The sequence below is a fragment of the Triticum dicoccoides genome, chromosome 2B (assembly GCF_002162155.2).
Source record: "Triticum dicoccoides isolate Atlit2015 ecotype Zavitan chromosome 2B, WEW_v2.0, whole genome shotgun sequence".
Lineage (NCBI taxonomy): Eukaryota > Viridiplantae > Streptophyta > Magnoliopsida > Poales > Poaceae > Triticum > Triticum dicoccoides.
Genome location: NC_041383.1, coordinates 623,010,834 through 623,028,673, shown reverse-complemented (window position 1 = coordinate 623,028,673; position 17,840 = coordinate 623,010,834). Strand labels below are relative to the sequence as shown.

Below are 17,840 nucleotides of genomic sequence, written 5' to 3'. Positions count from 1 at the left end.
ATATGGTCATCCGATGATATTGAATATATATTGTATATTCCTCTTGAATTCTTTTTGGTTCTAATTTCAAATTTATTTGAAATTGTACATTCATATGCATGTATGTAGTACCGTAGAATATATGAAACTCCTTCAAAATTAAAATAAAGCACAAAAGAAATAAAACAATACAAATTAAACAGAAAACAGGTTTAGGGGGGGGGGCTAAAACCCTAAACCTGTGGCGGCCTTTAGTCGCGGTTGGCCAGAAGAACCGCGACTAAAGGTCCTCCGCCCCGACGGCCGCCTGGCGCCCACGTGGACGGGCCGTTAGTCGCGGTTCTTAAGCAGCCGCGACTAAAGGTGGGGGGCTTTAGTCGCGCTTATTTGGTCGCGGTTGCGCAACCGCGACTAATGGCAGTTGCGAACCGCGACCAAAGGCCTTTTTTCCACCAGTGTTCCAACAGACTATTATTACGTTATCTTTACCCCTTTTCAAATGCCCTGCTAGACCCTGGGCTGGGTATTATTACATTATCTTTTTTTTCTATTACATACATTATCTAAGGCAAGGGATCTTGGGGTAGACATATCCGGAGGTGTCCCCTTGCGCGTTCTGGCAGCGGGCCACGGTTTCTCCAACGTACGCAGCTGTGATCGCCATGGAGTTGACGTGGATGTTCGTGCAGCTGCCGCTCTCGCTGCAGTCGAACTCGACGGCCGTCTTGTACCTCGAAGTTCCCTTCAGGTTCGTGTACGTTATGTTGCTCAGCACCACCGCCCCCTACGGCAAATAAAGATCCCCCAGCACAAACATTAGTACTCCCTCTGTACCGAAATACTTATAGTTGGAGGAACTTGATAGTACTAGCTGCTCCACGCGTATACAGATCGTCCAACAGTTAATAAACAAATGCACTACTACCATGTTTGGAACGTCGTGGCGGTCGACGTAGAACTGGTTGATGACCACAGGATGGTCTACGTTGGTGAACTTTATGTCGGTGAAGGAGATGGATTTCGCGTAACCTTTCCCACCCTCAGTGCCAAGAAACAGTATAATCACCCGGGCGTCAAAATCATATGATCAGCTCGTTAGTAAGAGAAGGCCGGTTTCAGGTTGGTTTCATGGCGTGTCGATACACTAGCTAGCACTTTAGTAGTACCTGCCACGTCTTGATCCTTGCTCCATTCGCGGTATTGATGAACTGGACGTTTTTTACGTCGATATACTCCACGGATTCGGTTGCTCCCTTCCTGCCCAGGCTCCCCACACTAGCCAAGAAACACAATCACGTCATTTTACTCCTCTTCTTGGAGTTGGAGTGCATGGTAAATAGAAAATGCAGATGGAAGAAGCCTCCCTATTGTAACCCTTTTCTTGGTACCTTACACCATGGCCGGGGCCGCAGACGATTCCGTCCACGGTGACGAATCGGCTCCCGGGGCCGATGGAGATGCAGTCGTCGCCGGTGCCGATGGTCGATCTGGTGACGCGGACGTCTTGGCTCCGGTCGACGTGCACGCCGTCGGTGTTGGGGCTGTCCCAGGGCGCGGTGATCGTCAGCTGCGTCAGGTGGACTCTGGCTGACAGCGATGTGCATCTGCGGGCTGTTCTTGCTTCTGAATTGGCTCAGCTCCACGTCGGCGCATTTCATGACCACCAAGGACTGTATCGATCCATGCGGTGGCACGTATAGTACGCAATGAGATTACATGCACGTTGATTTGCGAATGCTAATTTCCTAGACATTATACTTGCTTTCTACTACACGTTTGTACTAACCGTCGGCGCCTTAGGTATACAGTCCTGAAAGAAAAGAACAATAGTAGGTGAGTAGAAAATACAAGTAGGAATTAAAAGTTTTTCGTTCTTTCTTGCAAGAGGTGAGTTGGCCTCTCACAGCATGGCCTTTGCATTTATCGCCCCACCACGTCCCGCCTCTGCCGTCGAGCAAGCCGGTGCTGCCGCCGGTAACCGTGAGCCCGTGGACCTGGTAGAACATCAGCCAATAGTTCTTCTCGCTCCATGGGCGCGCCGGCGGCGCTGTAATCGTGCCCATGACCTACGACAGCCAAAGAAAGGCAGCAGGATTTCCTGACCGTCAAATGAGACCTAGCCATGGAAACCACGGACCAGACCTAAGACGAGATCAGGAAAGACGAACGGTGCATGCGTGCCTGGACGGTAATTCTGCTAGAGGCGCAGGGCCCGCTGAACCTGGTGGGGCCGACGAGGAAGGATTTGGCCGCCGGCACGAGCAGCGTCGCCGACCATCCTCTGGCGCCGCACGCCGCCGTCCATGCGTCCATGAACGCCTTCCCATGCAGTACAGAAAACCAACGCACATCCGTAACGTAGGTTGAGTTATTTCGATGGAGAGCGCGACGGCAAGTCGGGCATCGCGCGCGCGCGCGCGTGCGTACCTTGGTGTCGTCCGTGGTCCCGTCGCCTCGAGCACCGTAGTCCTTGACGTTGAACACGCCGGCGGCGGCGGCGAGCACGCCACACCACGCGAGGCCCGCGAGGAGCAGGGTGGCCGTGCGGGTGCCGATGATACCCTGCAAGATTACTTAGTACTGTGCACTATCCTCAAGTTATGTGCTCTGTCTTAGACGACATTAGTGCGTACCATAGAGGTGGGACTCGTAAGGTCGTTCGCACGTGCAAAACTGTTGTGGTGTCCTTACTCTCGCCGCAGTGTGTGAGTGGAGTCAAGTGCCAAGCTCCGTTCGATCCTGAAATGTTTTTCCGTGGGGGTATATATATCCTCTTCAAGTTTATGTCGGGCTGAAATGAAGAGTGCCGAAAGCATACGTGGTAGTGCATCTATGACATGTGGACCACTCTAAAAAACACTTGGCTGCACTCGGTGATGGTTTGTACTCCCCCGTTCCAAATTACTCGTCGTGGTTTTAGTTTAAATAAAACCACGACGAGTAATTTGGAACGGAGGGAGTATATATGTATGTCGGAGAAGCGTCGAAACTGGGGGCGGCATCTTTTCTTCATTTATTTTTTGAAACAACCAAAGAGGCGGCACCGTTTGTTTTGGTGTTGAAGATTGCCCAAGTGGTGTTGAAGCCACATAGCATTTTGCCAGATCTTGTATCTGTCAACGCCCATCGGTACCAGATGGATCCTTTGTCATCTTCTGGCGCCAAAGAAATGAAGATCGATGGAGTGACATGTACGTTTGCCCCACAAAATAAAAGAGATATACGTTCGATTGCGCAGATGTAATGCTTAATCGTCCCAAATTGAATGTGCAAACAATTTCGGTGCACTTTCAACGCTTATACTTTCAACGCTAGTTGTAATGGGAGTATCATGTACCAGTATCATGTATATAATATTAGTATATGATATTATTTCCGTAGTGCACGGTATTATAGAATAGTATCATATCTTATTTATTGATGCATGACACATATTAGTAGAATATCATTTATTATAATACGGTATCATAATATGATACTCGACGATCACTTTCTTTATTTAATTCTATGCAACCTCATCAAAATTGCCTACTTTATATGCATTATACTAGTCAATTTTGATACTCCCATTACAGTTAGCCGTATCGTTTCATGGTCAAAGATCTGATATAGCATCTTATTTAATGCGGAAAGAGAAATCAACCATATCTTCGTTTTGATATTAATCTTAACATCAAATGCAGATATCTCTTAAGTTTTCTCTCGCCAAATGCGTCAAAATGACTTGTTTTAGATGCAATACTGAACGTATAGTGCACTGTCACTAAGACTGCTATATCTAAACATTCATTTAATGTCATTGGATATAGCTCAAGATATGGTGCACCGGCCCTGCCCTAAGTAAACTATCCCACCAAAGCCATTCCAAAGCTCCTAATCAACAAACTCAAACCCCCAATTCATGGTTTTGCATGGAGACCATTGCCGGGCATGCAAAGCATCCGAGCGACACTATCCCACAAACGAGCACGACATAGCTGCCATCAAACCACACCGCGGTAGGGAAGAAACCGAGAAGAGAGCTTGCCTAGAAGAGTTTCTCCACTGAAACGACACATGCAAAATACTTCCTCCGTTCCTAAATATAAGTCTTTATAGAGATTCTACTAGGTGGATTACATACGGAGCAAAATGGATGAATCTGCACTTAAAATGCATCTATATACATCCGTATGTGGTTCATAGTGAAATCTCTATAAAGACTTATATTTAGAAACGGAGGGAGTAAAACCGAGCGAGCCGAAAAGACGATCCACGTGATGACATGAGCCATTACCACATGTTGGGTCCACTCAACCAGGTTCTTCGCATGAGCCACCTGTCCAGGTAAATGTGCTAAGGTATGCGTGACATGGCGGTTGAACTACACGAGAAAGCAACAAGTGGCCAATTGATACTACGAATGAGCCCGGGAAACACACAAGCCCGCCAATGCGCGGAACAAGTAAAAAAAATCTCCAATGCTAAATGAGCGGGATCAATGACACCACACAGGATGCACCAGGTTCAATGTTGAGGGGCCATGTAAAATTGACACATCGCACATCGAGCACCCACCCGCCAGTGGTTTCAGGCCCATTTGATGAGGTTGGGCATTAGAGCATCTAAAGAAGGCCAAACAAAAAGGCTCTACGTACCCGATCGCATGGTCGTGCTCAACAAGCCCCCAGGCCGCTGGCTGCATAGTCGCGGAATTCTGATAGGTTGCTCGCGGCACCGAACAGCCAAGCAACATCATAGAGGACCACCCAGGTAAATGATTCGTAGTCGGTTGGGAAGTTCAGGCAAGTTAAGAACAGGGTTATTAATGTAGCCGGCTGCAGGCTATAAAGAAATGCTATGTCACCTAAGCCCTTCATGAAAATCTACTCATATAGCAGGGTAGCTCTTACATTGGCTCTAAGCATTTAATATTACCATGAGTGATGCATACGACTAGAAGAGAGCTGCATGTAGACTACTTTTTCTCTATCAATGTGTTACAGTCGGGCTCTAGATTAACAATCTCTCTCTCTCTCTCTCTCTCTCTCTCTCTCTCTCTCTCTCTTTTATTCTTACTCTTTCGAGTAGAATTTCGATAACATCTCGGGACCATGGTCGTGACCACGGCCGCGAGTACTTCCTCACCCCTCATCCTGCCACCAACTATACACTTTAGACGGCGAAAGCCCTTAATAAAGAGGTGAGGCTCTGATGCTAATTGAGAGTATTGATATGGTTGACCGGAGGGGGGGGGTGTGAATAGGCAACTACCAATTTTTAGCTCTTTTAACAAATTAGTGCTTGACAAGAAAGTAGGTTGTCTAGATAGGTAACTAGGTGAAAAACCTATATGACAAGCATGACAAGAAGACACAAGCAAGCACAAGATATAAACACAATATAAGCTTACACAAAGTAAAGGTAGAAAATAACCACAAGTGGAGTCGATAAAGGAGAAGTTCCCACCCTTTAGTGGGAGACACGTCTCCGTGGTGTGGAGGCACAATGCTCCCCAAGAGGTCACTAGGGCCACCATATTCTCCTCACGCCCTTGCACATTGCAAGATGCCATAATTACACTAGTGGTGCCCTTGAAGGAAATATGCCCTAGAGGCAATAATAAAGTTATTATTTATTTCCTTATATCATGATAAATGTTTATTATTCATGCTAGAATTGTATTAACCGGAAACATAATACTTGTGTGAATACATAGACAAACAGAGTGTCACTAGTATGCCTCTACTTGACTAGCTCGTTAATCAAAGATGGTTATGTTTCCTAGCCATAGACATGAGTTGTCATTTGATTAACGGGATCACATCATTAGAAGAATGATGTGATTGACTTGACCTATTCCGTTAGCTTAGCACCCGATCGTTTAGTATGTTGTTCTTGCTTTCTTCATGACTTATCATGTTCCTATGATTATGAGATTATGCAACTCCCATTTACCGGAGGAACACTTTGTGTGCTACCAAACTTCACAACGTAACTGGGTGATTATAAAGGTGCTCTACAGGTGTCTCCGAAGGTACTTGTTGGGTTGGCGTATTTTCATACTAGCATTTGTCACTCCGATTGTCGGAGAGGTATCTCTGGGCCCTCTCGGTAATGCACATCACTATAAGCCTTGCAAGCAATGTGACTATTGAGTTAGTTGCGGGATGATGTATTACTGAACGAGTAAAGAGACTTTCCAGTAATGAGATTGAACTAGGTATTGAGATACCGACGATCGAATCTCGGGCAAGTAACATACCGATGACAAAGGGAACAATGTATGATGTTATGCAGTCTGACCGATAAAGATCTTCGTAGAATATGTAGGAGCCAATATGGGCATCCAGGTCCCGCTATTGGTTATTGACAAGATAGGTGTCTCGGTCATGTCTACATAGTTCTCGAACCCGTAGGGTCCGCACGCTTAACGTTCGTTAACGATATAGTACTATGAGTTATGTATGTTGGTGACCGAATGTTGTTCAGAGTTTTGGATGAGATCACGGATATGACGAGGAACTCCGGAATGGTCCGGAAGTAAAGATTGATATGTGGATAGTAGTGTTTGATCTCCGGAAAGGTTCCAAAATCCATCGGAAGGGGTTCCGGATGTTTCCCGAAATGTTTGGGCACCAGAAAACTTTATTTGGGCCAAAGGGGAAAGCCCACGAGGTTTTTGGAAAGCGCAAAAGGAAGTTTTGCGGAGTCCAGGCGTCTGGCCCTGAAGTCCGAGAAGGACTCTTGCCTATCGGGTGAAACTGACTTTGTGGAGGCTTTTACTCCAAGTTTCGACCCCAAGGCTCAACATATAAATAGAGGGGCAGGGCTAGCACCAAAGACACATCAAGAAACACCAAGCCATGTGCCGGCAACCCCGTCCCCTCTAGTTTATCCTCCGTCATAGTTTCTGTAGTGCTTAGGCGATGCCCTGCGGAGATTGTTCTTCACCAACACTGTAACCATGCTGTCGTGCTGCCGGAACTCATCTACTACTTCGCCTGTCTTGCTGGATCAAGAAGTCGAGGACGTCATCGAGGTGAACGTGTGCAGAACTCGGAGGTGTCGTGCGTTCGGTACTTGGATCGGTCGGATCATGAAGACGTACGACTACATCAACCGCGTTGATAAACGCTTCTGCTTAGCGATCTTCAAGGGTATGAAGATACACACCCCCTCTCGTTGCTATGCATCACCATGATTTTGCGTGTGCGTAGGGAAATTTTGAAATTACAATGTTCCCCAACAGTGGCATCCGAGCCAGGTTTTATGTGTAGATGTTATATGCACGAGTAGAACACAAGTGAGTTGTGGGCGATACAAGTCATACTGCTTACCAGCATGTCATACTTTGGTTTGGCGGTATTGTTGGATGAAGCGGCCCGGACTGACATTACGCGTACGCTTACGCGAGACTGTTTTTACCGCCGTGCTTTGCACACAGGTGACTGGCGGGTGTCAGTTTCTCCAACTTTAGTTGAACCGAGTGTGGCTACGCCCGATCTTTGCGAAGGTTAAAACAGCACCAACTTGACAAACTATCGTTGTGGTTTTAATGCGTAGGTAAGAACGGTTCTTGCTAAGCCCGTAGCAGCCACGTAAAATTTGCAACAACAAAGTAGAGGACGTCTAACTTGTTTTTGCAGGGCATGTTGTGATGTGATATGGTCAAGACGTGATGCTACATTTTATTGTATGAGATGATCATGTTTTGTAACCGAGTTATCGGCAACTGGCAGGAGCCATATGGTTGTCGCTTTATTGTATGCAATGTAATCGCCCTGTAGTGCTTTACTTTATCACTAAGAGGTAGCGATAGTCATAGAAGCATAAGATTGGCGAGACGACAATGATGCTACGATGGAGATCAAGGTGTCGCGCCGGTGACGATGGTGATCATGGAGGTGCTTCGGGGATGGAGATCACAAGCACAAGATGATGATGGCCATATCATATCACTTATATTGATTGCATGTGATGTTTATCTTTTATGCATCGTATCTTGCTTTGATTGATGGTAGCATTATAAGATGATCTCTCACTAAATTTCAAGATAAAAAGTGTTCTCCCTGAGTATGCACCGTTGCCAAAGTTCGTCGTGCCCAGACACCACATGATGATCGGGTGTGATAAGCTCTACGTCCATCTACAACGGGTGCAAGCCAGTTTTGCACACGCAGAATACTCAGGTTAAGCTTGACGATCCTAGCATATACAGATGTGGCCTCGGAACACTAAGACCGAAAGGTCGAGCATGAATCATATAGTAGATATGATCAACATAGTGATGTTCACCATTGAAAGCTACTCCATTTCACGTGATGATCGGTTATGGTTTAGTTGATTTGGATCACGTGGTCACTTGGATTAGAGGGATGTCTTTCTAAGTGGGAGTTCTTAAGTAATATGATTAATTGAACTTAAATTTATCATGAACTTAGTCCTGGTAGTATTTTGCAAATTATGTTGTAGATCAATAGCTCGTGTTGTTGCTTTCATATGTTTATTTTGATATGTTCCTAGAGAAAACTATGTTGAAAGATGTTAGTAGCAATGATGCGGATTGGATCCGTGATCTGAGGTTTACCCTCATTGCTGCACAGAAGAATTATGTCCTTGATGCACCGCTAGGTGACGGACCTATTGCAGGAGTAGATGCAGACGTTATGAATGTTTGGCTAGCTCAATATGATGACTACTTGATAGTTTAGTGCACCATGCTTAACGGCTTAGAATTGGGACTTCAAAGACGTTTTGAATGTCATGGACCATATGAGATGTTCCAGGAATTGAAGTTAATATTTCAAGCAAATACCCGAGTTGAGAGATATGAAGTCTCCAACAAGTTCTATAGCTAAAATATGGAGGAGATCGCTCAACTAGTGAGCATGTGCTCAGATTGTCTGGGTACTACAATCGCTTGAATCAAGTGGGAGTCAATCTTCCAGATAAGATAGTGATTGATAGAGTCCTCTAGTCACCATCACCAGTTACTAGAACTTCGTGATGAACTATAGTATGCAAGGGATGACGAAAACGATTCCCGAGCTTTTCATGATGCTGAAATCGATGAAGGTAGAAATCAAGAAAGAGCATCAAGTGTTGATGATTGACAAGACCACTAGTTTCAAGAAAAGGGCAAAGGGATAGAAAGGGGACTTCATGTAGAATGGCAAGCAAGTTTTCACTTCCGTGAAGAAGCCCAAAGCTAGACTAAAGCCTGAAACTAAGTGCTTCAACTGCAAAGGAAATGGTCACTGGAAGCGGAAATGCCCTGAATATTTGGTGGATAAGAAGGATGGCAAAGTGAACAAGGGTATATTTGATATACAGGTTATTGATGTGTACCTTACTAGTGTTTATAGTAGCCCTTGAGTATTTGATACTTGTGCGGTTGCTAAAAATTAGTAACTCGAAACAGGAGTTACAGAATAAACAGAGACATTGAGGGTGAAGTGATGATGTGTGTTGGAGGTGGTTCCAAGATTGATATGATCATCATCGCACACTCCCTATACTTTCGGGATTAGTGTTAAACCTAAATAAATGTTATTTGGCATTTGCGTTGAGCATGAATATGATTTGATAATGTTATTGCGATACGGTTATTCATTTAAAGTCAGAGAATAATTGTTATTCTGTTTACATGAATAAGACCTTCAATGGTCATACACCCAATGAAAATGGTTTGTTGGATCTCGATCATAGTGATACACATATTCATAATATTGATGCCAAAAGATACAAAGTTAATAATGATAGTGCAACTCATTTGTGGCACTGCCGTTTGGGTCATATCGGTGTAAAGAGCATGAAGAAACTCCATAAAGATGGATTTTCGGAATCACTTGGTTATGAATCATTTGATGCTTGCGAACCGTGCCTTTTGGGCAAGATGACTAAAACTCCGTTCTCCGGAACAATGGAACGAGCTACTGACTTATTGGAAATAATACATACCGATGTATGCTATCCAATGAGTGTTGATGCTCGTGGCAAGTATCGTTGTTTTCTGACCTTCACAAGATGATTTGAGCAGATATGAGTATATCTACTTGATGAAACATAAGTCTGAAATAGTTGAAAGGTTCAAAGAATTTCAGAGTGAAGTGGATAATCATCGTAACAAGAAACAAAAGTTTCTCCGATCTGATCGTGGACATGAATATTTGAGTTACGAGTTTGGCCTTCAGTTAATATAATATGGAATAGTTTCACAAACTCATGCCACTTGGAACACCACAGCGTAACGGTGTGTCCGAACGTCATAATCACACTCTATTTGATATGGTGCGATCTATGATATATCTTACCGATTTACCACTATCGTTTTGGGGTTATGCATTAGAGATAGCTACATTCACTTTAAGTAGGGCACCATCTGAATCCATTGAGATGACACCGTATGAACTATGGTTTAGCAGTAAACCTAAGTTGTCGTTTTTTAATATGTGGAGTTGTGATGCTTATGTGAAAAGGTTTCAACCTGATAAGCTTGAACCAAAATCGAAGAAGTGCGTCTTCATAGGATACCCAAAGGAGACTGTTGGGTACACTTTCTATCACAGATCCGAAGGCAAGACATTCGTTGCTAAGAATGGATCCTTTCTAGAGAAGGAGTTTCTCTCGAAAGAAGTGAGTGGGAGGAAAGTAGAGCTTGATAAGGTAATTGTACCTTCTCCCGAATTGGAAAGTAGTTCATCACAGAAATCAGTTCCAGTGATTGCTACACCAATTAGTGATGAAGCTAATGATGATGATCATGAAACTTCAGATCAAGTTACTACAGAACCTCGTAGGTCTTCCAGAGTACGGTCCGCACCAGTGTGCTACGGTAATCCTATTCTGGAAGTCATGTTACTAGACCATGATGAACCTACGAACTATGAGGAAGCGATGATGAGCCCAGATTCTGCGAAATGGCTTGAAGGCCATGAAATCTGAGATGGGATCCATGTATGAGAACAAAGTGTGGACTTTGATTGACTTGCCAGATGATCGGCAAGCCATAGAAAATAAATGGATCTTCAAGAGGAAGACGGACGTTGATAGTAGTGTTACTATCTACAAAGCTAGACTTGTCGAAAAAGGTTTTTGACAAAGTTCAAGATGTTGACTACGATGAGTTTTTTCTCACTCGTATCGATGCTTAGAGTCTGTCTGAATCATGTTAGCAATTGCCACATTTTATGAAATCTGGCAAATGGATGTCAAAACTGCATTTCTAGAAGAAGAGTTGTATATGATGCAACCAGAAGGTTTTGTCGATCCAAAAGTTTCTAACAAAGTGTGCAAGCTCCAGCGATCCATTTATGGACTGGTGCAAGCATCTCGGAGTTGGAATATATGCTTTGATAAGTTGATCAAAGCATATAGTTTTATACGGACTTGCAGTGAAGCCTGTATTTATAATAAAGTGAGAGGGAGCACTACAACCTTTCTGATAAGTATATGTGAGTGACATATTGTTGATCAAAAATGATGTAGAATTTTTCTGGAAAGCATAATGAAGTGTTTGAAAGGAGTTCTTTAAAAGAAAGACCTCAGTAAAGCTACTTACATATTGAGCATCAAGATCTATTGAGATAGATCAAGACGCTTGATAAGATTTTCAATGAGTACATACCTTGACAAGATTTTGAAGTAGTTCAAAATGGAACAGTCAAAGAAAGAGTTATTGCCTGTCTTACAAAGGTGTAAAATTGAGTAAGACTCAAATCCCGACCACGGCAGAAAATAGAAAGAGAATGAAAGTCATTCCCTATGCATTAGTCATAGGTTCTATAAAAGTATGCCATGCTATGGACCAGACCTATTGTAAACCTGCCCTGGTTTAGCAAGGGAGTACAATAGTGATCTAGGAGTAGATCAATGGACATTGGTCAAAACTATCCTTAGTGGAATAAGGATATGTTTCTCGATTATGGAGGTAACAAAAAGGTTCGTCGTAAAGGGTTACGTCGATACAAGTTTTGGCACTGATCCAGACGACTCTAAGTCTTAATCTGGATACATATTGAAAGTGGGATCAATTAGCTAGAGTAGCTCCGTGCAGAGCATTTAGACATAGAATATTTGCAAAATACATACGGCTCTGAATGTGACAGACCCGTTGACTAAACTTCTCTCACGAGCAAAACATGATCATACCTTAATACTCTTTGGGTGTTAATCACATAGCGATGTGAACTAGATTATTGACTCTAGTAAACCCTTTGGTGTTGATCACATGACGATGTGAACTATGGGTATTAATCACATACAGATGTGAATATTGGTGTTAAATCACATGGCGATGTGAACTAGATTATTGACTCTAGTGCAAGTGGGAGACTGAAGGAAATATGCCCTAGAGGCAATAATAAAGTTATTATTTATTTCCATATATCATGATAAATGTTTAGTATTCATGCTAGAATTGTATTAACCAGAAACATAATACTTGTGTGAATACATAGACAAACAGAGTGTCACTAGTATGCCTCTACTTGACTAGCTCGTTAATCAAAGATGGTTATGTTTCCTAGCCATAGACATGAGTTGTCATTTGATTAACAGGATCACATCATTAGAAGAATGATGTGATTGACTTGACCCATTCCGTTAGCTTAGCACCCGATCGTTTAGTATGTTGTTATTGCTTTCTTCATGACTTATACATGTTCCTATGACTATGAGATTATGCAACTCCCGTTTACCGGAGGAACACTTTGTGTGCTACCAAACTTCACAACGTAACTGGGTGATTATAAAGGTGCTCTACAGGTGTCTCCGAAGGTACTTGTTGGGTTGGCGTATTTCGAGATTAGGATTTGTCACTCCGATTGTCGGAGAGGTATCTCTGGGCCCTCTCGGTAATGCACATCACTATAAGCCTTGCAAGCAATCTGACTATTGAGTTAGTTGCGGGATGATGTATTACTGAACGAGTAAAGAGACTTTCCGGTAACGAGATTGAACTAGGTATTGAGATACCGACGATCGAATCTCGGGCAAGTAACATACCGATGACAAAGGGAACAACGTATGCTGTTATGCGGTCTGACCGATAAAGATCTTCATAGAATATGTAGGAGCCAATATGGGCATCCAGGTCCCGCTATTGGTTATTGACAAGAGAGGTGTCTCGGTCATGTCTACATAGTTCTCGAACCCGTAGGGTCCGCACGCTTAACGTTCGTTGACGATATAATACTATGAGTTATGTATGTTGGTGACCGAATGTTGTTCAGAGTTTTGGATGAGATCACGGATATGACGAGGAACTCCGGAATGGTCCGGAAGTAAAGATTGATATGTGGATAGTAGTGTTTGATCTCCGGAAAGGTTCCGAAATCCATCGGAAGGGGTTCCGGATGTTTCCCGAAATGTTTGGGCACGAGAACACTTTATCTGGGCCAAAGGGGAAAGCCCACGAGGTTTTTGGAAAGCGCAAAAGGAAGTTTTGCGGAGTCCAGACGCCAGGAATCCTAGCGTCTGGGTCCAGACGCCGGGAACCCTGGCGTCTGGCCCTGGAGTCCGAGAAGGACTCTTGCCATTCGGGTGAAACCGACTTTGTGGAGGCTTTTACTCCAAGTTTCGACCCCAAGGATCAACATATAAATAGAGGGGCAGGGCTAGCACCAAAGACACATCAAGAAACACCAAGCCGTGTGCCGGTAACCCTGTCCCCTCTAGTTTATCCTCCGTCATAGTTTCCGTAGTGCTTAGGCGAAGCCCTGCGGAGATTGTTCTTCACCAACACCGTAACCACGCCGTCGTGCTGCCGGAACTCGTCTACTACTTCGCCTGTCTTGCTAGATCGAGAAGGCGAGGACGTCATCAAGCTGAACGTGTGTAGAACTCGGAGGTGTCGTGCGTTCGGTACTTGGATCTGTCGGATCGTGAAGACATACGACTACATCAACCGCGTTGATAAACGCTTCCTCTTAGCGATCTTCAAGGGTCTGAAGATACACTCCCCCTCTCGTTGCTATGCATCACCATGATCTTGCGTGTGCGTAGGGAAATTTTGAAATTACTATGTTCCCCAACAGCCCTTGAAGGCGATGACCAAACCTTTAAAACACAAGGTTGGGCCTCTCTCCACAACTTAATTGAAGGCTCCAACACCACCACAAAGTTTCACCACAATGGAATGTGGCTCCGAGGAGACCTCTTCCGTCTAGGGTGCCCAAACACCCAAGAGTAACAAGATCTACAATGGATTAGTGGGAGGAATCAAATATCTCTTGGCGGAAGTGTAGGTCAAGGCCTTGTCATCCAAACTCTAGAGAAACAAGTTTTGTTGGCTAGGGAGAGAGATCGGGCAAAAATGCAGCTTAGGGTAACAATGGAGCTTGGAGGGATAAGAGGTTGGTATTCTTGAGGAAGAAGACTCGATATATGTAGTGGGGGAAAATCCAACGTTTTCCACGCACATCCCGCACACAAGCGGTACTACCGCTTAGTGTGGTAGTTCTAGTTCTTGCCTGCGAGTATGTGAATACATGAGCGGTAGTGCCGTCAGAGCGGTACTACTGTCCTCACTAGCGGTACTACCTCTAAGTGTCGCTGGACATAGTGAACCAGAGGTAGTAGATGGTTGCTAGTGCAGAAGTACCGCAACAAGTGGTACTACCGGATAACATCTGCTCTACTACCGTAAAAGTGGACAAGGGCAATAGAAGCACAAAATTAGGTGGAAGTGCCTGTAGTAGTAGAAAGCAGAAGTATCGCTCAAACAGTACTACCGCCCTACTACCACTAAATCCTCTCAGGCTATAGAAAGTCTGCGGTAGTGGGGTAGTACTAGCGCGGTAGTACTGCTCTCTAGTACGGCCCAACTACCGCAAAGGCACTTAAGACCACAGTAGCCCAAAACAAGCGGTAGTGCCCGCGGCACTGAGATGCGCAAGTAGTGCTGAGGCGGTACTAGCGCTCGATGTTGGGGAACATAGCATGCAATTTCAAAAAAATTCCTATGCTCATGCAAGATCTATCTAGGAGATGCATAGCAATGACAGGGGGAGAGTGTGTCCACGTACCCTTGTAGACTGAAAGACGAAGCGTTAGTTTAACACGTTTGATGTAGTCGAATGTCTTCATGATCCAAACGATCTAGTACCAAACATACGGCCCCTCTGAGTTCAGCACACGTTCAGCTCGATGACGTCCCTCGAACTCTTGATCCAACAGAGGGTCGAGGGAGAGTTTCGTGAGCACGACAGTGTGGTGACGATGATGGTGATATGATCCACGCAGGGCTTCGCCTAAATACTACGACGCTATGACCGGAGGAGTAAACTGTGGAGGGGGCACCGCACACACCTAAGAGAATAACTATTGTACTTTGGGGTGCCCCCTGCCCCCGTATATAAAGGTGGGGGGGAGGAGGCCGACCACCAAGGGGGCGCGCCAAGGGGGGGGAGTCCTACTAGGACTCCACTCCTAGTAGGATTCGCCCCCCCCCTTTTCCTTCTCATGGAGGGGGAAAGAGGGAAGGAGAGGGAGAGGGGGAAAGGAAAGGGGGGCGCCCCCTTCCCCTTGTCCAATTCGGACAGCCCATAGGGGGGCGCACCACCCCTTGTGGGCTCCCCTCTCTCTCCCATATGGCCCATGTTGGCCCATTACTTCCCCGGGGGTTCCGGTAACCCCTCGGTTCTCCGATAAATATCCAAAACGTCTCAAGACCATTCCGGTGTCCAAATACTATCGTCCAATATATCAATCTTTACCTCTCGGTTATTTCGAGACTCCTCATCATGTCCGTGATTGATGACCCACAAGTATATGGGGTCAATTGTAGCCCTTTTTGACAAGTAAGAGTGTCGAACCCAACGAGGAGCAGAAGGAAATGACAAGTGGTTTTCAGCAAGGTATTGTCTGCAAGTTCCAAAATTGTAAGCAGCGGAGTAGTTTGATAGCAAGATAATTTGTAACGAGCAAGTAAAAATAGTAGTAACAAAAGTGCAGCAAGGTAGCCCAATCCTTTTGAGGCAAAGGACAGACCAAAACGGTTTCTTATGATAAGCAAAGTGTTCTTGAGGGTACACGGGAATTCATCTAGTCACTTTCATCATGTTGGCTTAATTCGTGTTCAGTACTTTGATAATTTGATATGTGGGTGGACCGGTGCTTAGGTGCTGTTATTAGTTGAACAAACCTCCTACGTATGATTAACCCTCTCGCAAGCATGCGCAACTATGAGAAAAATATTAAGAATAAATTCTAACCATAGCATTAAACTATTGGATCCAATCGGTCCCTTACGGAATATCGCATAAACTAGGGTTTAAGCTTCTGTCACTCTCGCAACCCACCATCTAATAACTACTCCACAATGCATTTCCTTAGGCCCAAATATGGTGAAGTGTCACGTAGTCGACGTTCACATGACACCACTAAGAGAATGGCAACCTACATGCAATCAAAATATCGAACACATATCAAGTTCACATGATTACTTGCAACATGATTTCTCCCGTGACCTCAAGAACGAAAGTAACTACTCACAAATGATAAACATGCTCAGCATCAGAGGGTTATTGAGTAGCATAATGGATCTGGAAATATAATCTTTCAACAAATAAACCATATAGTAATCAACTACAAGATTTAATCAACACTACTAGTCACCCACGGGCACCACTCTATAGTTTTGATACAAAGATTGAACGCAAGAGATGAACTAGGGTTTGAGAGAAGTTGGTGCTGTGAAGATGTTGATGAAGATAACCCTCCCCAAGATGGGAGAGTTGTTGGTGATGGTGACGACGACGATTTCCCCCTCCGGGAGGGAAGTTCCCCCGGCGGAATCGCTCCGCCGAGGGGCAAAAGTGCTCCTGCCCAAGTTCCGCCTCGAGGCAGGGGTGCTTCATCCTGAATGTCCTCTCCTTATTTTTTTTATAGGTCAAAATGACTTATATACCATAAGATGGTCACCGGAGGTGGGCTGAGGAGGGCATTACCCACCAGGGCGCGCCTGGGCCTGCTGGCGTACCCAAGTGGGTTGTGCCCACCTGGTGGCCCTCCTCTGGTACTTATTTTGTAACGCCCCGAGACCGACGCTCCAGAAGACTTCCAGCTATTCCGAGTTTCGTCGTGTGATTTGTTTTATTTGTTGCATTCATCCTTGCATCATGTGCATTGCATCATGTCATCATGCCATCATATCATTAATTTTTAAAACCTCAACTAAATAAATTGTATGGATTTTTCGATCCATTTAAATCGAGGGACTCACATGGTGACTTCTCTTTATAACATATCCTCCAATATTAGGGAGCTATATTAAATATTCCACTATTTTGGAATCACCAAAACACACTTACAAAATAATTTCGTTCCTTTTCTGCTTCAAGTTTGGTCTCCAACCTTGCTAATATTTATTTCATCATTTTCCGGAGCTCCACCAAAAATCCAAACATTTTTGGACCTTCCCAAACCTCACTTCCTATTCAAATCATTTGAATTTAATTCAAATGAGTTTGAATTTACATCTTTCAACCTTGGCCTTTTCTATTTTCTCGGAACAAGCTTATTTTTATGAGTCCGGGAAAATAATCCCCATGCCCAAGTCCCTTCTCTAACCTTTTTCTTTCTTTCTTTTTTTTCTCTCTTCTGTCATGTGTGTGAGGGAGAGAGAGATTCTAGCCAAGCCCAGCCGACCATTTGGGTCTCCTGTAGCTGCGGCCCAAGGCCCAGCTGACCCCTCTAACCGTAGCCCGAGCGAACCCCATCTTCCCTTTCTCTCGATCCCTTCCTCCCTCCCGTGCGCCACCAGAGACTCCCGATTCCCCCCCTCGCTCGACGCATCTCTCCCCCTGTCGCCGCCTTCCGCCCGATCCCTTCTGCCTCCTCGCTCGCCTCCCTCCTCCTCGTCGTGGGAGTCTAGCTAC

The 17,840-nt window shown here is 44.8% G+C and overlaps 1 pseudogene; it reads right to left on the bottom strand.

The window, feature by feature from the left end:
- Positions 1-538: 538 nt before the first annotated feature.
- On the bottom strand, positions 539-2,809 carry LOC119361052 (annotated as a pseudogene).
- Between the last annotated feature and the right edge of the window lie 15,031 nt (positions 2,810-17,840).